This window comes from Triturus cristatus, chromosome 2_1 (genome assembly GCF_964204655.1).
Source record: "Triturus cristatus chromosome 2_1, aTriCri1.1, whole genome shotgun sequence".
In the NCBI taxonomy this organism is placed as follows: Eukaryota; Metazoa; Chordata; class Amphibia; order Caudata; family Salamandridae; genus Triturus; species Triturus cristatus.
The window spans coordinates 1097762390-1097786988 of record NC_140581.1 but is presented as its reverse complement, the minus strand read 5'-3'; the positions used below and the strand labels follow the sequence as shown (position 1 = coordinate 1097786988).

Below are 24599 nucleotides of genomic sequence, written 5' to 3'. Positions count from 1 at the left end.
GTCGCCAGTAGGTAGTTATAGTTAGGACCCCTTTTCCATAGGAAAACCGCAACATTCTATTTGGAATAACTTTGGCGCCGGTCGACGAATCCTCGCGAAATTTTCAAAACTAATGGGGCGCTACGCTCCGCTCCTACCCTGAAAGTCTCGGGGGGATTCGTCAAGCGGGGGCTGAGAAAAAAGGGGGGTCCCAAAACGCGTTTTTCCCATGCATTTTTCCATAGGACCTTTAGACACAGCTACAGCCCGAACGGCCGAACAGAGTTACTTGAAATTTGGCAGAGAGGTAGTCTACAGGTCAAGGAAGTGCCTTTTGTATGTCTGGTGTAAATCTGTTCAGTAGATCCTGAGAAAATAGCATTTAAATCAATATATATATCTGAGCCAGCTTACGGTGCGCTTACCGTGCGCTTACGGTAAGCTTACCGTACGCGTACGGTGCCGTGCGCGAGCGGGATTCTGATTGGCTGTTAGATCTTAGTAAACATTTGAATCGGTCGAAACCAGGAAGCGGCGGCCGCCATTTTCTCTCTCACACTCTGAGGGGGGGAGAAAAACAAAGGCAAAAAACATGTAAAGGGGCTGTTTATACAGCTCCTAACCACCTAGCCTTGATCAAGATATCCCAAAAGAACCCCCAATGTAAAAAATTCAATTTTATTTTTTTTCGAAAAAACGCCGATTACGCTTACCGTACGCGTACCGTAAAAATTATTTTTAAAACAAAAAATAATCCACACTGTCCCCACCCCGTGTGCAAAAGCTGCCCGAAGGGCACCTTTGTGCATGGATTATCTATCACAAGCAACATTTAAAATATTACCTTTCACAACGAAGTGCATAATATGTCCTCCATGTGCGGACGGTGCGCGAAGCGCATCGTGCGTACATGGCCCATCAAGCGTAACGTGGGCACGCGGTGCGCATAGCGCACCGCGTGGCCACCGTGCGTGCACGGCACTAACTGCGTAAAGTGGGCGCGCGGTGCGCAAAGCGCACCGTGTGCTCACTGTGCGCGCACGGTGCGCGAAGCGCACCGTGCGCGCACGGAACGAACTGCGTTAAGTGGGCGCGCACGCCAAGAATGGCGTAAAGTAACTTAGCATTTAAAAAAACGTACAAATTCACTGAAAAAACCATAGGTTTCACACACGTTATAGTTAGGAATTAGCATTTAAAAAACCTTGCAAATTCAGTGAAAAAACCATAGGTTTCACACATGCTATAGTTAGCTGGAGATTTTACTCATAAAAAACCAATGAAATTCCCCCGTTATAGTTAGTGCAGGCAACTATAACTCACGCGACCGCAATCCTCTGCTGATGACATATGTGTCTTTATGAAAAAAAAAAATTGTAATATATGTATAGCTAAAGTTTAATGGAAGAAGACATGGGCAAATAAGTGTCTAAATACAGTATTAGCATCAGCAGAGGATTGCGGTCGTGTGAGTTATAGTTGCCTGCACTAACTATAACGGGGGAATTTCATTGGTTTTTTATGAGTAAAATCTCCAGCTAACTATAGCATGTGTGAAACCTATGGTTTTTTCACTGAATTTGCAAGGTTTTTTAAATTCTAATTCCTAACTATAACGTGTGTGAAACCTATGGTTTTTTCAGTGAATTATATATATATATATGTATTCACTGAAAAAAAACATAGGTTTCAGAGACGTTATAGTTAGAAATTAGCATTTAAAAAACCTTAGAAATTCACAGAAAAAACCATAGGTTTCAGGGGTGTTATAGTTAGCTGCCCATTTCACTCGTACAAAACCATAGAAATTCCTCCGTTATAGTTAGTTCTGCTAACTGTAACTCACGCACCCGCAATGCACTGCTGATGATGTCACATATTGCATCATTCATGACATGGTCAGTGACATCACTGATGACATCTCAAATGATATCACTGATGACATCACTGATGACATCATCCACTGAATGTGGTTTAGTTTGAAATTTAAATATGTATTATATATATACCAATCTATATTGAAGATTGAGTGTATATATAACTGTCTGGATGGAGGATTTAGTAGCTGTCTGACTGTCTTTTTAAGTGAGTAATTAAAAGTGTCTCACTTAATACATGGATTAGTAACTAAACTATGTGAATGTGTGCAGCACTGTTTTTGTTGTTGTATAACATGCTGCCTCAGTTGGTCACTAACTACATGAGTGTGTATATTAGTTATTGATTAGGTGAGTATTTGTATGGGACACTGAGTTTGTGTGTGGTTGGATGGGGTGTGTGTAACTCTATGCATAGATGTGTGAATGGTTGATTGACTAGGTGTATGGGTTTAAGAGTGCATGTGGAAACAGTTGTTTGGGTGACTGAGTGTATTTATTTGTGTGTTGGTGAGCGAATATATGTTTTAGTTGTACATCTTCAACAAAGTAAAAAAATAAAAGGCATTGTATGTGAGAGTTGGTGTATATAAATAAGTTTGTGTAAGAGTCAGTGATTGTGAGAGTAAATATATGAATGAGTGTATAATTGTAATGGTGCTTTTTTAACATATTAACAATGAGTTACTATGTGTTTGAATAAATGAGGTGTCGTTGGATAATTGTGTAAGTGAGTAAATTTAAGTGTGATACATTTTTTTCATGAGTGAGTAGGATGACTGCATAACCGACTAAGATGACTGCTGATGTGTCAATGTCTATATATGTGTATAAGTGCATTTGATAGTGTTCTATTAATTAATGACTGCATGTATAGATGATTCTGTTGTTGAATGGGTAGTTGTGTGTGTAGACTTAGGAATCAGTGAGTGGGTATGTAGTAACTGGTATTGGTGTGTCAATGGTTTCAAATATGGTACTCTGTATTTTACAGTGAGTGATGAAAGGTTATACTACTGTATGATGTGGTGTATCGGATTGTCAAGTGGATGATGTCATCAGTGATGTCATTTGAGATGTCATCAGTGATGTCATCAGTGATGTCACTTACCATGTCATGAATGATGCAATATGTGACATCATCAGCAGTGCATTGCGGGCACGTGAGTTATAGTTAGCAGAACTAACTATAACGGAGGAATTTCTATGGTTTTGTACGAGTGAAATGGGCAGCTAACTATAACACCCCTGAAACCTATGGTTTTTTCTGTGAATTTCTAAGGTTTTTTAAATGCTAAATTCTAACTATAACGTCTCTGAAACCTATGGTTTTTTTCAGTGAATTTCAAAGGTTTTTTAAATGCTAACTTTTAAGTGTGATAGTAGTTATATCTATTTTTTGTACTGATTTTCTACAGTTTTTTAACTGTTTATTTATAAATATTTTATTCATTAAATAACATTATATATTTTTCTGAAAATTGCAAAAAAAATTTTTTAATTAAAACTGAAATATTGATTAATTTTCTTGTTTTAATTTTTAATTTTAATATATTTATATAATTTTCCTTAAAAAAAAAAATCCATTTTTTTTCGCAGTCGCGCACTCAAAGTGTACACATCACGGTGGGTGCGCGCATTCTAGCCGCCATTTTAGAAAAGTCATGAAGGATCCGTGTATGGTGTGCGACGGCTGCATGTTTTTCAGTTACATCCTATACATTTAATATCACGTGATATGTGCGATTGGTATGCGACCAGTCTGCAACACCTGCTCCTGCGCATTCGTGACACATGCGCATTACGGTACGAGATGTTTGCACGCCTACGGGTCCCGCGTGACATCATATACGTGCTGGGGCGCGCTGGGTGCGCGACTCCCGCAAAAAAAATTTATGTTCCAAAATGATATGTATGTGTCTTTAATATACATATTAAGGCAAGAGATTATGTAAGATATTCATCAAAATAATATATTTGTACTTATAAGAAACGTATATTATTTTTAAATATATTTTCGCGAAGTCGGGTGCGTGCGTCGTGAGTGCAGAAAACCAGGTCAGCAGAGCTGCTGTAGAGCCAGAGAACTAGGTCAGCAGAGCTGCTCTAGAGCCTAAGAACTAGGTCAGCAGAGCTGCTCTAGAGTCAGAGAACCAGGTCAGCAGAGCTGCTGTAGAGCCAGAGAAACCAGGTCAGCAGAGCTGCTTTAGAGGGAGAGAACCAGGCCAGCAGAGCTGCTTTAGAGCCAGAGAACCAGGCCAGCAGAGCTGCTTTAGAGCCAGAGAACCAGGTTAGCAGAGCTGCTTTAGAGCCAGAGGACCAGGTCAGCAGAGCTACTCTAGAGCCAGAGAACCAAATCCGCAGAGCTGCTTTAGAGCCATAGAACCAGGTCAACAGAGCTGCTCTAGAGCCAGAGAACCAGGTCAGCAGAGCTGCTGCAGAGCCAGAGAAACCAGGTCAGTAGAGCTGCTTTAGAGGGAGAGAACCAGGTCAGCAGAGCTTCTATAGAGCCAGTGAACCATGTCAGCAGAACTGCTTCAGAGCCATAGAACTGGGTCAATGGAGCTGCTTTAGAGCCAGAGAACCAGGTCTGCAGAGCTGTTGTAGAGCCAGAGAACTAGATCAGCAGAGCTGCTCTGTAGCATAAGAACTAGGTCAGCAGAGCTGCTCTAGAGCCAGAGAACCAGGTCAGCAGACCTGCTGTAGAGCCAGAGAAACCAGGTCAGCAGAGCTGCTTTAGAGAGAGAGAACCAGGTCAGCAGAGCTGCTTTAGAGCCAGAGAACCAGGTCAGCAGGGCTGCTCTAGCTGACACTGACTGACTGACACTGACTGACTGACTGACACTGATTGACTGACACTGACTGACACTGATTGACTGACTGACAGACTGACGGACACTGACTGACTGACATTGACTGACATTGACTGACACTGACTGACTACTCTCTACTACTCTACTACTGACTCTCTACTACTCTACTACTCTCTCTCTACTACTCACTCTCTACTACTCACTCTCTACTACTCTCTACTACTCACTCTCCACTACTCTACTACTCTCTACTACTCACTCTCTACTACTCACTCTCAACTACTCACTCTCTACTACTCTACTACACACTCTCTACTACTCACTCGCTACTACTCTCTACTACTCACTCTCTACTATTCACTCTCTACTACTCACGCTCTACTACTCTCTACTACTCACTCTCTACTACTCTCTACTATTCACTCTCTACTACTCACTCTCTACTACTCACTCTACTACTTTCTACTACTCTCTACCACTCACTCTCTACTACTCTACTACTCACTCTCTACTACTCTCTACTACTCATTCGCTACTACTCTCTGCTACTCACTCTCTACTACACTCTCTACTACTCTCTCTCTACTACTCACTCTCTACTATTCACTCTCTACTACTCACTCTCTACTACTCACTCTACTACTTTCTACTACTCTCTACCACTCACTCTCTACTACTCTACTACTCACTCTCTACTACTCTCTACTACTCATTCGCTACTACTCTCTACTACTCACTCTCTACTACTCTCTACTATTCACTCTCTACTACTCACTCTCTACTACTCACTCTACTACTTTCTACTACTCTCTACCACTCACTCTCTACTACTCTACTACTCACTCTCTACTACTCTCTACTACTCATTCGCTACTACTCTCTGCTACTCACTCTCTACTACACTCTCTACTACTCTCTCTCTACTACTCACTCTCTACTATTCACTCTCTACTACTCACTCTCTACTACTCTCTACTACTCACTCTACTACTCTCTGCTGCTCTCTAGCACTCACTCTCGACTACTCTACTACTCTCTCTCTACTACTCACTCTCTACTACTCTCTCTCAACTACTTTCTACTACTCACTCTCTACTACTCACTCTACTACTCTCTACTACTCACTCTCTACTACTCACTCTCTACTACTCTCTCTCTACTACTCTCTCTCTACTATTCACTCTCTACTACTCACTCTCTACTACTCGCTCTCTACTCCTCACTCTCCACTACTCACTCTCTACTACTCGCTCTCTACTACTCTCTACTACTCACTCTCTGCTACTCACTCTCTACTACTCACTCCCGACTACTCTACTACTCTCTACTACTCGCTCTACTACTCACTCTCTACTATTCTCTACTACTCACTCTACTACTCTCTCCTACTCTCTACCACTCACTCTCTACTACTCTACTACTCTCTCTCTACTACTCTCTCTCTACTACTCACTCTCTACTACTCACTCTCTACTACTCTATACTACTCTATTACTCACTCTGTACTACTCTCTACTACTCACTCTGTACTACTCACTCTCTACTACTCACTCTCTACTACTCTCTACTGCTCACTCTCCACTACTGATTCTCTACTACTCACTCTCAACTACTCTCCACTACTCACTCTCTACTACTCTACTACTCTCTCTACTTCTCACTCTCTACTACTCTCTCTACTACTCACTCTCTACTACTCACTCTCTACTACACACTCTCTACTACTTGCTCTCTGCTACTCGCTCTCTACTACTCTCTAGTACTCACTCTAATACTCACTCTCTACTACTCTCTACTACTCACTCTCTACTACTCCACTACTCTCTACTACTCACTCTCTACTACTCACGCTCTACTACTCTACTACTCTCTGCTACTCTCTCTCTACTACTCACTCTCTACTACTCACTCTCTACTACTCTCTCTACCACTCTCTACTACCCACTCTCTACTACTCTCTACTACTCACTCTCTACTACTCTCTCTCTACTACTCTCTACTACTCACTCTGCTACTCACTCTCTACTACTCTCTACTACTCACTCTCTACTACTCACTCTCTACTACTCTCTACTACTCACTCTCTACTACTCTCCACTACTTTCTACTACACACTCTACTACGCACTCTCTACTACTCTCAACTACTCACTCTCTACTACTCACTCTCTACTACTCACTCTCTACTACTCACTCTACTACTCTCTACTACTCACTCTCTGATACTTTCTCTACTACTCTCTACTACTCTCTACTACTCACTCTCTACTCTCTATTACTCGCTCTCTACTCTCTACCTCTCTACCTCTCTCTCTACTACTCTCTACCTCTCTACCTCTACCTCTCTACCTCTACACCTCTACCTATACACCTCTACCTCTCTACCTCTCTGTACATGCACACATATATATATGCATATATATGCATATGCATTTATATATATATATATGTGTATATATATATATACATAAATAAACATCTAAATATAATCTGCATATCTATATAGATATAAATTCATGCAAACATATACATATACATATATGCATACATATGCATGGTATGTATATGAAAGTTTAAAAAACTCAATACAAGCAAAGCTAAAAAGCCACCTAATTACAAACAGAATTGCTTTAACTTAAACGAGGGCGAGACCTATTGCATTTTCAATGCTTGTTTACTTTGATTCCATCAAGAAGGCATTCAGATGTGTCCCACATTTTCCATAAATTCTGAATGGTAGCACTCTAGTTGCTTATTAGATCACTGTAGTAAAGCTACTGCTCACCAGGATAGTCTGCTGCTGGTATTGAAAGTGCATGTTTCAGTCTGCATGGCAGAATTTTTTAATGAAATAGAAGAGGATTTGAGAAGTCACTCAAAATGTGCCCTAATTTTTCTTTTTTCCTCACTAATCATAATTTCTATGGCAAAATGAACCTCCTCATTGTGTTCCTTTTAAATTAAACTACTCACTCTCTACTACTCACTCGCTACTACTTTCTACTACTACTCTCTACTACTCACTCTCTACTACTCTCTACTACTCTCTACCACTCACTCTCTACTACTCTACTACTCACTCTCTACTACTCTCTACTACTCTCTCTCTACTACTCCCTCTCTACTACTCACTCTACTACTCTCTACTACTCACTCTCTACTACTCACTCTCTACTACTCTACTACTCTCTACTACTCTCTACTACTCTCTACTACTCACTCTCTACTACTCACTCTCAACTACTCACTCTACTACTCTCTCTACTACTCACTTTCTACTACTCTCCACTACTCACTCTACTACTCTCTGCCACTCACTCTCTACTACTCTCTCTCTCTACTACTCACTCTCTACTACTCACTCTACTACTCTCTACTACTCTCTCTGCTACTCACTCTCTACTACTCTCTACTACTCACTCTCTACTACTCACTCTCTACTACTCTACTACTCTCTACTACTCTCTCTACTACTCACTCTCTACTACTCAATCTCTACTACTCTCTGCTACTCTCTCTCTACTACACACTCTCTACTACTTGCTCTCTACTACTCACTCTACTACTCACTCTACTACTCACTCTCTACTATTCCCTACTTCTCACTCTAATACTCACTCTCTACTACTCTCTACTACTCACTCTCTACTACTCCACTACTCTCTACTAATCACTCTCTACTGCTCACTCTGTACTACTCTCTACTACTCACTCTCTACTACTCTCTACTGCTCACTCTCTACTACTCTCTCTCTACTACTCACTCTCTACTACTCACTCTCTAATACTCTCTCTCTACTACTCTCTACTACTCTATACTACTCACTCTCTACTACTCTCTATTACTCACTCTCTACTACTCTCCCTACTACTCTCTACTACTCACTCTACTACTCATTCTCTACTACACATTCTCTACTACTCTCTCTCTGCTACTCAGTCTCCACTACTCACTCTCTACTACTCTCTACTACTCACTCTCTAATACTCACTCTCTACTACTCTCTACTACTCATTCTCTACTACTCTCTACTACTCCCTCTACTACTCACTCTCTACTACTCTCTACTACTCTCTACTTCTCACTCTCTACTACTCTCTACTACTCACTCTCTACTAGTCACTCTACTACTCTCTCCTACTCACTCTCTGCTACTCTCTCTACTACTCTCTACTACTCTCTCTCTCTACTCTCTATTACTCATCCTCTACTCTCTACCTCTCTACCTTTCTCTACCTCTCTCTCTACTACTCTCTACCTCTCTACCTCTACCTCTCTACCGCTACGTCTCTACCTCTACACCTCTACCTCTCTACCTCTCTCTACCTCTCTCTACACGCACACATATGCACATATATGCATATGCATTTATATATATGTATGTGTATATATATATATATATACATACATATATAAACATATATATAATCTGCATATCTATATAAATACAAATATAAATGCATGCATACATATACATATATGCATGTTATGTACATGAAATTTTGAAAAACACTAATAAAAGCAAAGCTAAAAAGCCACCTAATTACAAACAGAATTGCTTTAACTTAAACGAGGGTGAGACCTATTGCATTTTCAATGCTTGTTTACTTTGATTCCATCAAGAAGGCATTCAGATGTGTCCCACATTTTCCATAAATTCTGAATGGTAGCACTCTAGTTGCTCATTAGATCACTGTAGTAAAGCTACTGCTCACCAGGATAGTCTGCTGCTGGTATTGAAAGTGCATGTTTCAGTCTGCATGGCAGAAATTTTTAATGAAATAGAAGAGGATTTGAGAAGTCACTCAAAATGTGCCCTAATTTTTCTTTTTTCCTCACTAATCATAATTTCTATAGCAAAATGAACCTCCTCATTGTGTTCCTTTTAAATTAAACTACTCACTCTCTACTACTCACTCGCTACTACTTTCTACTACTACTCTTTACTACTCACTCTCTACTACTCTCTACTACTCTCTACCACTCACTCTCTACTACTCTACTACTCACTCTCTACTACTCTCTACTACTCTCTCTCTACTACTCCCTCTCTACTACTCACTCTACTACTCTCTACTACTCACTCTCTACTACTCACTCTCTACTACTCTACTACTCTCTACTACTCTCTACTACTCTCTACTACTCACTCTCTACTACTCACTCTCAACTACTCACTCTACTACTCTCTCTACTACTCACTCTCTAGTACTCTCCACTACTCACTCTACTACTCTCTGCCACTCACTCTCTACTACTCTCTCTACTACTCACTCTCTACTACTCACTTTACTACTCTCTACTACTCTCTCTGCTACTCACTCTCTACTACTCTTTACTACTCACTCTCTACTACTCTACTACTCTCTACTACTCTCTCTACTACTCACTCTCTACTACTCAATCTCTACTACTCTCTACTACTCTCTCTCTACTACACACTCTCTACTACTTGCTCTCTACTACTCACTCTACTACTCACTCTACTACTCACTCTCTACTACTCCCTGCTTCTCACTCTAATACTCACTCTCTACTACTCTCTACTACTCACTCTCTACTACTCCACTACTCTCTACTAATCACTCTCTACTGCTCACTCTGTACTACTCTCTACTACTCACTCTCTACTACTCTCTACTGCTCACTCTCTACTACTCTCTCTCTACTACTCACTCTCTACTACTCACTCTCTACTACTCTCTCTCTACTACTCTCTACTACTCTATACTACTCACTCTCTACTACTCTCTATTACTCACTCTCTACTACTCTCCCTACTACTCTCTACTACTCACTCTACTACTCATTCTCTACTACACATTCTCTACTACTCTCTCTCTGCTACTCAGTCTCCACTACTCACTCTCTACTACTCTCTACTACTCACTCTCTAATACTCACTCTCTACTACTCTCTACTACTCACTCTCTACTACTCTCTACTACTCCCTCTACTACTCACTCTCTACTACTCTCTACTACTCTCTACTTCTCACTCTCTACTACTCTCTACTACTCACTCTCTACTACTCACTCTACTACTCTCTCCTACTCACTCTCTGCTACTCTCTCTACTACTCACTACTACTCTCTCTCTACTCTCTATTACTCATCCTCTACTCTCTACCTCTCTACCTTTCTCTACCTCTCTCTCTACTACTCTCTACCTCTCTACCTCTACCTCTCTACCTCTACGTCTCTACCTCTACACCTCTACCTCTCTACCTCTCTCTACACGCACTCATATGCACATATATGCATATGCATTTATAAATATGTATGTGTATATATATATATATATACATACATATATAAACATATATATAATCTGCATATCTATATAAATACAAATATAAATGCATGCATACATATACATATATGCATGTTATGTACATGAAATTTTGAAAAACACTAATAAAAGCAAAGCTAAAAAGCCACCTAATTACAAACAGAATTGCTTTAACTTAAACGAGGGCGAGACCTATTGCATTTTCAATGCTTGTTTACTTTGGTTCCATCAAGAAGGCATTCAGATGTGACACATTTGCCATAAATTCTGAATGGTAGCACTCTAGTTCCTCATTAGATCACTGTAGCAAAGCTACTGCTCACCAGGGAAGTCTGCTGCTGGTATTCAAAGTGCATGTTTCAGTCTGCATGTCAGAACTTTTTAATGAAATAGAAGAGGATTTGAGAAGTCAAAATGTGCCCTAAGTTTTCTTTCTGCAGCACTAATCATAATTTCTATGGCAAAATGAACCCCCTCATTTTGTTCCTTTGCAAATTAAATGTTTTAAATGTTACCACTTCATTCCAATCAAGATGGCTTCAGGTGTGCCATCACAACAACTATCTGAACAAGTCAGGTAGACAGGAACCTAACTGGGAGAAACAGAAGGTGTAGGAAACAATTTGATCCTTAAAGACACCGTTATCAGAAAGAAAGGGAAGTATTATCTCTTTCTATAGTCCCCTCACTCACCAGGGTTTCCCCACGGTGACATGCTTCATCATAGGGGTCCTCCCAGTCCTCTACGGACTGAGGCGTGCTGCGACTTGCGGTGTTACGTAGGAGCACTGGAAATTTTGTAAACTATGTGTAGTGCAAGTGAAGTAGTGGTGGAGTGGGAAAACTAAAATAATCAGCTAGTGGGCTACAAAATAAACTTTATTGGTGCTCTAAGCTGAAAAAATTAAAAACGGGGTAATATGACAAGGGACCCTAACTATAATGGAAAGGTGTGCCTAGCATATCTTGAAGTCAACTAGTTTCGAGCTCCCCAGCTCTTCGTCAGGACTACACTGGGACCAGCCCAGTGTCGAGAAACTTGCCACTCCTAGTCAACCTTAATAGGGTGAAATAAGTGTGATGCCACAATAGTAAGGCATGCGTATTTTTAAAAAATATACATACGTAATGTACGTTAGCACACTGATCTGTAAAGTACAAAATCACAGTTAATTTGCGATGAAAAAATATATATATATATATGCGCATAGTGTAATACGTAATTGTTGCTACAGTTGTGAGCACACTACACACAGGTGGATGCACACTTCCATGACTGACGTGCCGCTAAGTGAAAGACAGAAGAGATGCAATTATTCACTCCATGCCGGCGTGGTGATGGAAAAGGTGTGCTGGAATTAAATAAATTATTAAGTCTGACTACACACACACAATAACATACAACATAAAACATGTAACATACTTAAGAAAAAGCAACACTGTGCCTCATGGTCACTGGAGGGGATGCGGAGATCTCGTACATCTAATGGAGGAAGGGAATCGAGATCGTTAGGGAAAACGGCGTGTTCCGTAATGACGGATCGCCCAGCATGGTGTGGGGGAAAAGGAGAAGGGTCTCCACGCTTCATCCGGGAGTTGAGAATGGCAGCACTTACTTGTACGTTGAACCCCACATGCTTCTGACACCTACTGAAAGCCAAACCTCTCGGACCGCATTCTGGCGTGTCCTCGTAGCCGCAATGTTTTTATGTGCTGGCGGGCGTGTCACAAGGCTAGAGATAGAAGAGGGCAAGCTCCAATGCCGGTATGCAAGTGGAGCCGCCATCTTGGAAGAGGATGAGACTGTAGGTTTCGATACTATTAAGTATCCAAATATATTTTCTCTGTAAGGACTCAATGCTCCAGCGTGGGTATGCGATCGCTCGCAACTTAAATAAGTTATGAGGGCGAGAGATGGTGAAATGTGGGGCCACATAATGGTAAAGCTCATCTTTTGAGGGAAACTCGAATTTTATTGAAAAGACAGGCTGGAGCTGTTCAGACCCGGGTCAGTTGGATCGGCTAAGATGGAAGCCGCCATATTGGAATGGGAAGGGAAAGTGATGAATGGTCATGAGGAATTTGTTCCAATTATGCGCTAGTTACAATTCGCTGTGGGGCCGTGGAGAAATAGTCATGATACCCGAAAGGGAGATTAAGATTGAAAAAATGAAAATGAAGGAGGGATAATGGCTCATGGAATGACGTAAATGTTACCATAATGGATAACAACGAGCGAGGTTATTGTCAAGTACAACCTGATGGAAATTGAAGACTTAATCAGCAGATATTCCAGTGATTGTTGGTTAAGTAAACTGGCACCAGGGTATGTCATCATTGAGACCCCTGTCGTCCGAGCGTAGCTTGAACACCCAACGCTGTTCCTTCTCATGTAGCTGTTTCTCTATGTTGGGGTGATTCTTGATGTGTTCCAAGACAACCCAGTTGAAGTCATTAGGCGTGTGGCATTTTTCCAGGAAATGTGTGGTCATCTTTGTGTTATCACGTTTACATCTGAAATTACTACGGTGCTCAATCATTCGGGTGTTTACTTTCCTGGTAGTCATGCCTACGTAGTGCAAATTACAAACGCAAGTTATTAGGTAAACAACACCTGTTGTGTTACAGTTTGTAAACGACCGAAGATTCCAGGTTATCCCATTGTTGCATTTTACTGTCTTAGTCACCTTTGTCAGATGACAAACACTGCAGTTACTGCACGGGAAATGGCCCTCTGGTAGGGGTTGGAGCAGGCGTTGGGGACCTGCAGTTTTTGTCGTCGTGGGACGTGTATGGACAAGATGATCCCTCAGGTTGCGTGCTTTGCGATGGCTGAACATAGGTTTCTGTAGGTCTAGGCCCCCGCTGTTCAGGGTGCGCCAGTGTTTCTTGATTATTTTACTAACCAAGTTAGATGCAATACTGTATGTAGTAATACAAATTTGTCTTCGTGGCTCATCCTGTCTGGCTACGGTTTTAGTCTCTAAAAGGGCCTCCCTATTGTTATTGAGGGCTCTTTTTCTGGATCTGGACACAAGATGTTGTGGGTAATTTCGCTGTATCAATTTTTCTGATAGTTCTTTTGCCTGAATGTTGTAGTCTTGTCTTGTCGTACAATTCCTTCTGAGGCGCAAAAATTGGCCAAATGGGAGGTTGTCTTTGAGGCTGCGAGGATGGAAGCTGTCATATACCAGCAGGCAGTTCCTTGCTGTGGGTTTGAAATGTGTGGTACTGTAGAGACGTCCGTCTTCTGCTGATATATTAAGGTCTAAAAAGACCATGGTGGATCGGCTCATCGAGGAGGTGAATTTCAGGAAAGGGTCTTGTTGGTTTAGCCAGACTAGGAAATCTTCCGCTTCTTGTTCATTACCTTCCCAGATCAACAGTACATCGTCTATGTACCTTTTCCATAGTTTAATATGTTCAATGTGAGGATTGTGTTGGTGGAGAATATTCTGCTTTTCCAAATGATGCACATACAACCCCGCCACACTCGGCGCAAATGTGCTTCCCATGCTGGTACCGTGGGTTTGCTTGTACAGGACATCGTTGAATTGGAAAAAATTCTCAGTCAAAGCCAAACGGCAACATTCAAGGACCACATGTCTGGGTGTGTGATAACCCCAATCGTTTAGATAGAGTACCTCTTCCAGGATGTCTAAGGTTTCCTTATGAGGGAGACTCGTGTACAGACTCTCTACATCTAAACTGATTAAAATGTTAGTTGTGGGGTTGAATTCGAGATCCTGGATTAAACAAAGGACTGCCTTTGTGTCCTGTAGATAGGTTTCAGTAGCCTGAACCAAGGGTCTTAAAAAGGCATCCGCAAATTTAGACAAGGGTTCCAAAATCGAACCGATCCCTGATACTATGGGTCTTCCTGGGGGAGTTTCCATAGATTTATGTATCTTAGGAATTGTATTCAAGTAAGGTGTTATTGGTTTTTTGTTTTCTAGGAAATCTGCTTCTTTTTTGCTGATCCAGTCGTTAGTCAGAGATTCTTCCACTAGGCTTGCGATCTCTCTGCGCAGGTGTTCAGTGGGATCCTGTTGTATTGTTAGGTAGTTACGTTCATCACCTAGTAGTCGTAGACATTCGCGTTGGTAGTCAATAGTATTCTGTAGAACAATAGCTCCGCCTTTGTCGGCTGGTTTGATAGTTAGGTCCTTGTTATTAGATAGTTGGTTGATCGCCTCCAGCTCAATTTTGCTCGTGTTGTGAAAGACTTTAATAGTTCTTGGGTCTATCTCGGTCACCTCTTTTATAACCGCTTTCTCAAAAGCCAGTAATTCAACCGGAAGGTTATGTGGTGGAGGAGTGAAATTAGATTTTTTATGTAGTCCAGTGTCGGTGGTGGCATTATCGCTAGGATCTTTATCTTTGAAATAGACTTCCAGTTTGATTTTACGAATAAACTCCTTTAATTCGCATATCAGCTTAAATTTGTCCAAAGCCGCTGTGGGGACAAAGCCTAATCCTTTTTCTAAAACGCTTTTTTGTATAGGTGTAATGGTTATACTGGACAGGTTCACTGCTAGACTTGGTTGTGGCTTGTTGAGGGCAAGTTCGGTGGTCCCATACTCCGGGTATGGCTCCTCGTCACCTCTAGTGGTTGGGCCCACTGCACTTGTTGTCCCTGTCTGGTTTTTCCTCTTCTTGGAGTCTTGCCTCTTCCTAAAAAAGACTGATTCTGTCCTTGATTTTGTGGACCATCCCAGTATGGGTATGGTTGGGGTGGGAAAGATTGATGAAAAGGTGGTGGTCCATAGAAAAACTGTGGGGGCGGGGCAAATGGTGGCAAGTTCTGATAGGGGGGCCAACCAAATCCAGGTCCACCTCTGTTTCTCTGACGTCCTCCTCTTGATCGTCTGTTCCGATTATTGGGGTTATAGTTTCTGCTAGTATCGGATAGATCCGAACCTGTGTCTGAGCCATCGCTGTCAGTATTATAACCTGGATTGCGATTAGTGGGGACGTAATCATCTCTGGTGTATGGGTAAACCTTTTCTAGGGAGAAATTCTGCTGATCTTTGCGCAGTTTTATATATTTTGCGTCCTTCAGACTTATTTCGAACTCAGTCATGGTTTTATTGAGTTCATCTAGTCTTTTTTTCAGTTCAGCTGTACTCTGATATGTCTTGAGGCGTATCTCCAGATCATGAATGTTAATTTTCATTTCTTCAGAGAGGCGTGCTGCAGTTTTTATTATTAGCACTAGCCAATCTCTGGTACAGTGCCAGGATATTAGCGACCAATCCTTTTTGAAAAGTTTATCATTTTGGAAAATGAACGGTTCATTTCTTACTATAAGGCCTCGTGGGGCCATGTTTGCTCTCACATATTCAGTCATCATGATACCATGTATTAAGGTCTTGATTTGCTCGCGTTTTAATTCCGTCAGTTCATCCCAACATTGACTAGCTTCATTGGAGTCCCTGGTACTGGTCCCAGCCAGGGGAAGCATAGATGCAGGTGTGCCATACCTTTGTCATAAGTAAGACTGTTAGCGCTCTAGTTGTTCTTTAAAACACTCTGGGATTTCTGTCATTGGGCTATACTTGGGCTACATCTCTGTGATATTTGTGCTACATTTGGGCTCTTTTGTCTCTGGTGGCCATCTTGGGAGACTTGTTATGAAGTTTCTTAATTTCCTCATTTACTGCAGTCTCCTCAGTAGGCATACTGTCAGTTTTTTACTTTGATTCAATGAAGAAGGCATTCATATGTGTCACACATTTGCCATAAATTGAGAATGTTATCAGTCTAGTTGCTCATTAGATCACTGTAGTAAAGCTACTGCTCACCAGGGAAGTCTGCTGCTGGTATTGAACGTGCATGTTTCAGTCTGCATGTCAGAATTCTTTAATGAAATAGAAGAGGATTTGAGAAGTCACTCAAAATGTGCCCACATTTTTCTTTCTGCAGCACTAATCATACATTCTATGTCAAAATGAACCCTCTCATTTTGTTCCTTTTTAAATTAAGTGTTTTAAATGTTACCACTTTATTCCAATCAAGATGGCTTCAGGTGTGCCATACCTTTGTCATAAGTAAGACTGTTAGCGCTCTAGCTATTCTTTGGAACACTCTGGGAAGCTGCACTAGAACACAAAGGAATCAACTGACAGTCTCTGCCCTTGTTGGATACACATGTTTTACTGAGAATGTCAGACTTCATTCTCACATGACTGAGAAAGATAATGTGAATTTACAGAAAATATGCTCTCAGTTTAGCTTATAGATCACCTTCAAAACCTCTGTGGGAAAAGCATGTGAAAATAGTTTTCTCTCAAAGATGATTCATGATATCCCAGCAGAAGGCTTTTTCACATGGTAAAATCACCTTAGAACATACCACAATTCCTAAAATGAGTATGGTACCATCAACAAATGATTTATAATGTAACTAAAGTCTTAAAACCTTCTATTAACTGCAATGCTTTTTAATGAGGTGCTATCATGTATATTGGTCCCAAGATGGCTGCCAACACTTCTTGGATGAAGTGCTGACAGCCAATCAGATCTCACAATGAGATGTGTGGTTAGGCTCCGCCCAGATATGTATATGATTTTACTTTTGATTTTCTCAGGAACTACTGAACGGATTTACACCATATATGCAAAAGGCACATGCCTGACCTGAGGACTAACTCTTTGCCAAATTTCAAGTAATTCTGTTCAGCCGTTCGGGCTGTACCTTCGACTAAAGGTCCTATGGGAAAATGCATTGGGAAAACGTGGTTTGGGACCCCCCTTTTTTCTCAGCCCCCGCTTGACGAATCACCCCGAGACTTTCAGGGTAGGAGCTGAGCGGAGCGCCCCATTAGTTTTGAAACTTTCACAAACATAAGTCAACCGGCGCCAAAGTTATTCAAAATAGAATTTTCAGATTTCCTATGGGAACTCGGTCCTAACTATAACTATCTACTGGCGACCGCCAGTAGATAATATATATATATATATATATATTAAAAAACGGGGGTCCCAAAACGTGTTTTCCCCATGCAATTTTCCATAGGAACCTTTAGTTGCAGCTACAGCCCGAACTGCTGAACGGAATTACACCAAATTTGCCAAAAAGGTAGCCCTTGGTTCAGAGTCGTGCCATTTGGTTAAATGGTGTAAATCCGTTCAGTAGTTCCTGAGAAAATCAAAAGTAAAATCACAGATATATCTGGGCGGAGCCTAACCACACATCTCATCGTGAGATCTGATTGGCTGTCAGCATTTCATCCAAGAAGTGTTGGCAGCCATCTTGGGACCAATATACATGATAGCACCTCATTAAAAAGCATTGCAGTTAATAGAAGGTTTTAAGACTTTCTTTACATTATAAATCATGTGTTGATGGTACCATACTCATTTTAGGAATTGTGGTGTGTTCTAAGGTGATTTTACCATGTGAAAAAGACTTCTGCTGGGATATCAGAATCATGTTTGAGAGAACACTAGTTTCTCATGCTTTTCCCACAGAGGTTCTGAAGGTGATCTATAAGCTAAACTGAGAGCACATTTTCTGTAAAATCACATTATTTTTCTCAGACATGTAAGAATGAAGTCTATCATTCTCAGTAAAACATGTACATCCAACAAGGGCAGAGACTGTCAGTTGATTCCTTTGTGTTCTACTGCAACTTCCCAGAGTGTTCTAAAGAACAACTAGAGTGCTAACACTCCTACTTATGACAAACGTATTGCACACCTGAAGCCATCTTGATTGGAATAAAGTGGTAACTCTTAAAACATTTAATTTAAAAAGGAACAGAATGGGGGGGTTCATTTTGCCATAGAAAGTATCATTAGTGCTGCAGAAAGAAAAATTAGGACACATTTTGAGTGACTTCTCAAATCCTCTTCTATTTCATAAACAAATTCTGACATGCAGACTGAAACATGCACTTTCAATACCAGCAACGGACTTCCCTGATGAGCAGTAGCCTTACTACAGTGATCTGATGAGCAACTAGAGTGCTAACATTCTGAATTTATGGCAAATGTGTGACACATCTGAATGCCTTCTTGATGGAATTAAAGTAAAACACTGAAAGTATTTCCTACTGAGGCGACTGTAGTAAATGAAGAAATTAGGAAACTTCATAACAAGTAAATCTCCCAAGATGGCCACCAGAGACAAAGAGCCCAAATGTAGCACAAATATCACCCAGATGTAGCCCAAGTATAGCCCAATGACAGAATGTCCCAGAGTGTTCTAAAGAACAACTAGAGCGCTAACAGTCTTACTTATGACAAAAGTATGGCACACCTGAAGCCATATTGATTGGAATAAAGTGGTAACACTTAAAACATTTAATTTGCAAAGGAACACAAAGAGGGGGTTCATTTTGCCATAGAAAATATGATTAGTGCTGCAGAAAGAAAAATTAGGGCACATTTTGACTTCTCAAATCCTCTTCTATTTCATTAAAAAATTCTGACATGCAGACTGAAACATGCACTTTGAATACCAGCAGCAGACTTCCCTGGTGATCAGTTGCTTTACTACAGTGATCTAATGAGCAACTAGAGTGCTAACATTCAGAATTTATGGCAAATGTGTGACACATCTGATTGCCTTCTTGATGGAACCAAAGTAAAAAACGGAAAGTATTTCCTACTGAGGAGACTGCAGTAAATGAGGAAATTAGGAAACTTCATAACAAATAAATCTCCCAAGATGGCCACCAGAGACAAAAGAGCCCAATTGCAGCACAAATATCACCCAGATGTAGCCCACATGTAGCCCAATGACAGAAGTGTGCAAAACACTTTTTATTTTGTTTGTTTTTGCAGTTTTATATAGTGCAGACTTGTCAGGTATTGGTGTGCTTTACATGAGCATTGGTTACATCACACAAGAACAAATTCATTTTGGTTGTAGACATGGGGAGATTAAGTTATTTGACCAGAATCACAGAATGTCGAACTGAAGCAGAAACTCCAACCTGGTTCCCCAGTTGCAAAGTCTGCAGCTCTGGAAGTAACACCACATCCTCTCCCCTAAGTGCAACATTTAATCAAGTGGTCAACTGGATAAAAAAACATAAAGATAACAAATCATTTTAAAGTGCTTTGTCACTATTAGAAAACTCAGAAAATATATCCTCATTTTAGTTTTTTAGAGCACTAACCATAATTTTGATGCAAATAAGACCCTCACATATATGTAATTTCTAAAGGAAATGTTCTAGGTATTACAGTCTTGTTCACATCAAGATGACATCAGGCGTTCCACACTTTTGTAATAAATATAGAATGTTAGCAATCTAGTTGTTCATTAGGATACTGTTGAGAGGCAGAGGCCAGGGGCACGGACTCTGAAAATTGAAGGCAGGTAGGAGGGTGCAGAGGCAACAATTTGACCACACTGGGCAGGCAGGAAGGGCAGTGGCAGCACAACAGACTATGGAGGGCAGTGGAAAGGAGGACAGGGGCAACAACCCAACAATACAGGACTGGCAAGAGAGGCTGTGGCAATATAATAGACCATTGTGGGCAGAAGGAAGAGGCAGTGGTAGTACAGCCATACATGCCAACAGACCTGATTCAGCCAGGAAACGTCCAATGTTTTTGAGCTCAAATGGGCTTTATTTGATCTGTCTCCTGTCTACAATCTCCTCTTTTTCAATGTAACTCAAAGTGGAAAATCTATATCCCAGTTTTTTTTCAAAATCTCCCTCTTACCAAGTTCTAAATGTTCTCAAGTATGTTACATTGGATCATGGAAGGCAGGAGGAATTGGGGTAGGGACATGGACTCAGATAACAGAGGACAGGAGGGACATGGAGAGGTGCACCAAACTGACCCTACAGGGCAGGCATCAGGGTTTGCAGCAGCACAATACACCACACAGGGCATGCGGGACGGGAGTGCAGCACAACAATCCATAGAAAGCAATAGGGAGGGGACAGGACCATGCACATGGACAACAGAGAACAGAGGGGAAAGAGGCAATGGTAGCTAGCTGACCATAATGGACAGACAGGAGAGAAAGCTGCAGCATTACAGACCATAAAGGGCAGGAGGGATGGATCAGGGACATTACAATGGAACAGACAAGCCAGGAGGGAGGGAATAGGGGTCTGCACATGGAAACAGAGGGCTGGGGGCAAGTGGGCAGGGCAGGAGCAGCAAGATGACCATGGAGGTCAGGCAGGATGGGCACTAGAAGCAAGACACACCATGGACAGCAACAGTGAGACTATGATGGCATACACACAGACATTGGAGGGAAGGTGGGAGGGGGCCAGGGGCAGCTAGCTGACCACACAGAGAAGGTGGGAGGGGCTGTGGCAGCACAGAAGACCATGCATGGCAAGCGGAAGGGTTAGTGGCAGCACAATGGCTTTGAAGGCAAGAAGGAGGGTGCAGGGGCATGCACAAAGGACCATGGAGGATAGAAGGGAGGGTTAGGACCTGGGCACAGACAAGAGAGTTCAGGGGAAGGGGCCTCACAACAGACCATGCGGGAAAGGCAGGAGGAGCAGTTGCAGCACAACAGACCAGGGAGGGCAGAAGGGTGTGGCAGTAAAATGGACCATGGAGGACAGGAGGAAGGGGATAGGGGCATGGAATGTGGACAGGCAGGGTGGAGGTGGCAGGGACAGGTTACAGTCATCTGACAATGCTAGGTAGGTGGGAGGGGAGTGGCAGCTCAACAGAACACTCAGAGTAGAAAGGAGTGGCAGGTCCATGGAACATGGTGGGCAAAAAGGATGGAGCAGGGGCATGCACAAAGACATCAAAATAAAATAAAATAAAAAAATCACCAAAGGGGGAATTGATAGAGCAGGTAGTGCAAAATGTTGTATACCTCCTCTATTCTTGCATGAAAATACTAATTATGTAATCTATTATCTACAATAATATTAAACGAGTATTGCATGTATACTAATCAACATTATTAAAACTTAAACTACACATGGGATTTGATATTTGCATGGCTAAATAACTCTTATAACTAAAATCTGTATGCATATTAATGAATAGTATATGTGGTAATAGAATACTGCATGATATATGTTGCTTTGTGATGTTGCATCATCGAGGAGGATCGAAAAGGGTGAATATAATGGCTTTAAATGTCACTATATGCTAGATAAATACAAGCACATAGAGGGATTAGTAAGGGGTTTACATTAGAATCACCATTTCTATGAATTAATTATTGTTTTGTGTTTGTTTCGCTTAAGTTGACATCAGGGCCTAAATCCAATATGCCACCGACATTGAATGCAGAAGTGGCCACTGTCTCGTGAGGCGCGGAGTGAACTACGCAAGTGTGAGAAATGTCCTGAACCTCTTAGCGACCTTTGCTCATCATGTTCCCGGTCAAGGATGTGAATTTGGAGGTTCGCCAAGATAGGGGCATAATGACCCTTACAGTAAACCGGAACAAGCCGACACTTCGCTGACAAGTGACCTCACCTCTCGAACTGTACTAAGAATCTGGGAATAAGAATCGGACGATCCCAACCAGCCAATCACGACTGTCCTAAAACTAAAAATTGTATCTTCTTTACCTTGATTTTATTATAAAAAGGGTAGTAGAATAGGGAGGGACAACAACAACATCTTCTTCTCTTCCTTTTTCATGGCTATGTACCTGACGCTTTTCCTGATGGTCCAGATGCTGCCCGATCGCTTGATGACTGCAAACTTTTTCTAAATCCACAGGCTATGATAGGTGCTTGCACGATTTCTGGTCCTTTGATAAATTGGGGACTGTTATGTGCTGAGCAGAGGACTTTGAGCTTTGGCCTGCTTTTTCTGACAATTTACGACACAATTTGGTTATGCAGAGCCAATGAATTAGAGAACTCCAAATAGCCAGATTAGGTAAATATGATGTTCTGCGATTTACTTGAATTGATCTAGAAATTCTAAACTTTGATGAGACAAATGCAAATATAAAACATTATGAAAATTTAGATAAACAAATATTGATTAACAAGAAATATGAGTATGCGTTTTTTTTTTCATTAAGGGAGATAAGGATTCTGAGTCTTAAAATGTGTTTTAGCTGGTTCTAAATCACCATCAACCATTCCAACTAAATTGGTCTATTGACCAAGTGGGTGGAGTTCCTTGATGTTTGGGATTAGGGATCTATAGGCGAAGGATGTTAATGTATATTTTGTAAAATAACCTTTCTCTCCCTATAGGTTATAAGGTGTTCCCCCCACATGTCCAGCGCTTGAATTACTCATCCCTCCTGTGTGTGCAGACTCGTGAGAGAGACGTATGAGTGCTGGTGTTATGGGCCCCACCAATGACTGTGTGTGTGAATGAGCTAGTGTGACGTCGGGTCTGCGACGCAGGGAGGGTATCGGTAAATGTTATTCCCCATTTTCCAGTCATGCGCTGGATCACTAGGTAGGTGGGAGGGGAGTGGCAGCTCAACAGAACACTCAGAGTAGAAAGGAGTGGCAGGTCCATGGAACATGGTGGGCAAAGAGGATGGAGCAGGGGCATGCACAAAGACATCGGAGGGCAGGAGCAAGGAGAATAGGGGCAGCAAGCTAAGCACAGAGGCTAAGCAGGAGGTCTATGATGGGGCATAGAATTGGACAATGGAGGGCAGGAGGAGAGGACTGGTACATCATGCTAAAGTGGCAACACATCAGACCATGCATGGCAGGAGGGAGGAGGCTAGTCCATGGATTCAGACAACAGAGGATAGGGAGGAGGTGGATGGGGCACCAAGCTAATTGTTCAGAGAAGGCAGGAAGGACAGTGGCAGAACAACAGCCACACATGGCTGTAATAAGGGAGCAGGGACATGGACTTGGACAATGGATGGCTAGGAGGAGGGAAGGCAGGAGCAGCAAGCTTGGGTGTGGGCAGCACAATGCCAGGCCCTGCTTCCAACCCCCCACCATCGATTGTGATATGCATCTTACTTAACGTTAAAAAAAAAAACTAGAAATTTGCTGAAAAAAACAAAGATTACAGGGACGGTATAGTTAGACTCAGATTTCACTCATACACAACCAGTGAAATTCAGCAGTTATAGTTACCTGAGCTAACTATAACGTGCGCCCCCGCAATGTACTGCTAATGACCTCAGAGATTACATCATTCATGACATGGTCAGTTACATCCCTCATGACATCACTCATGACATCTCTAATGAGCTGTGAATGGAATGGAACTATAATCGCTAGAACTTTTTTAGGGATAGTGTGTGTATATTAACACCCCTTTTTTTTCTTTTTCTTTCGTGTAAGAACCATTATAATAACCAACATGCCCAGATTAATATGACCGATAGCCTTTCACTTTAAAGTAATGTGTAGTCAATTGTTTATGTTGATGTTTGCAATTCTAAGTATGTTTATTATGAATAAGTCACGTTGACGAACATACAGGTATAGCGGTCACGGGGCAAGAAATGCTGAAATGACATTGTGTGTATATTAACACTTGTTTTCTTTTCTTTATTGTATCATTTCCTGAATTTTCATATCGTGACCAGCTCAATATGGCCGCCAGCTTTTTGGATTAAAGTAATGCACTGCTGATGACATCACATATTACATCACTCATGACATGGTCAGTGACATCACTGATGACATCACTGATGACATCTCAAATGACATCACTGATGACATCATCTACGTGATCATCTGATGCACCACCT

General features: G+C 41.5%; 1 long non-coding RNA gene across 1 annotated transcript in view; it reads left to right on the top strand.

Moving 5' to 3' along the window:
- The window catches only part of LOC146866429 (uncharacterized), a 288212-nt gene that overhangs the window by 187102 nt on the left and 76511 nt on the right, over nt 1–24599 (top strand). The window lies entirely within an intron of this gene.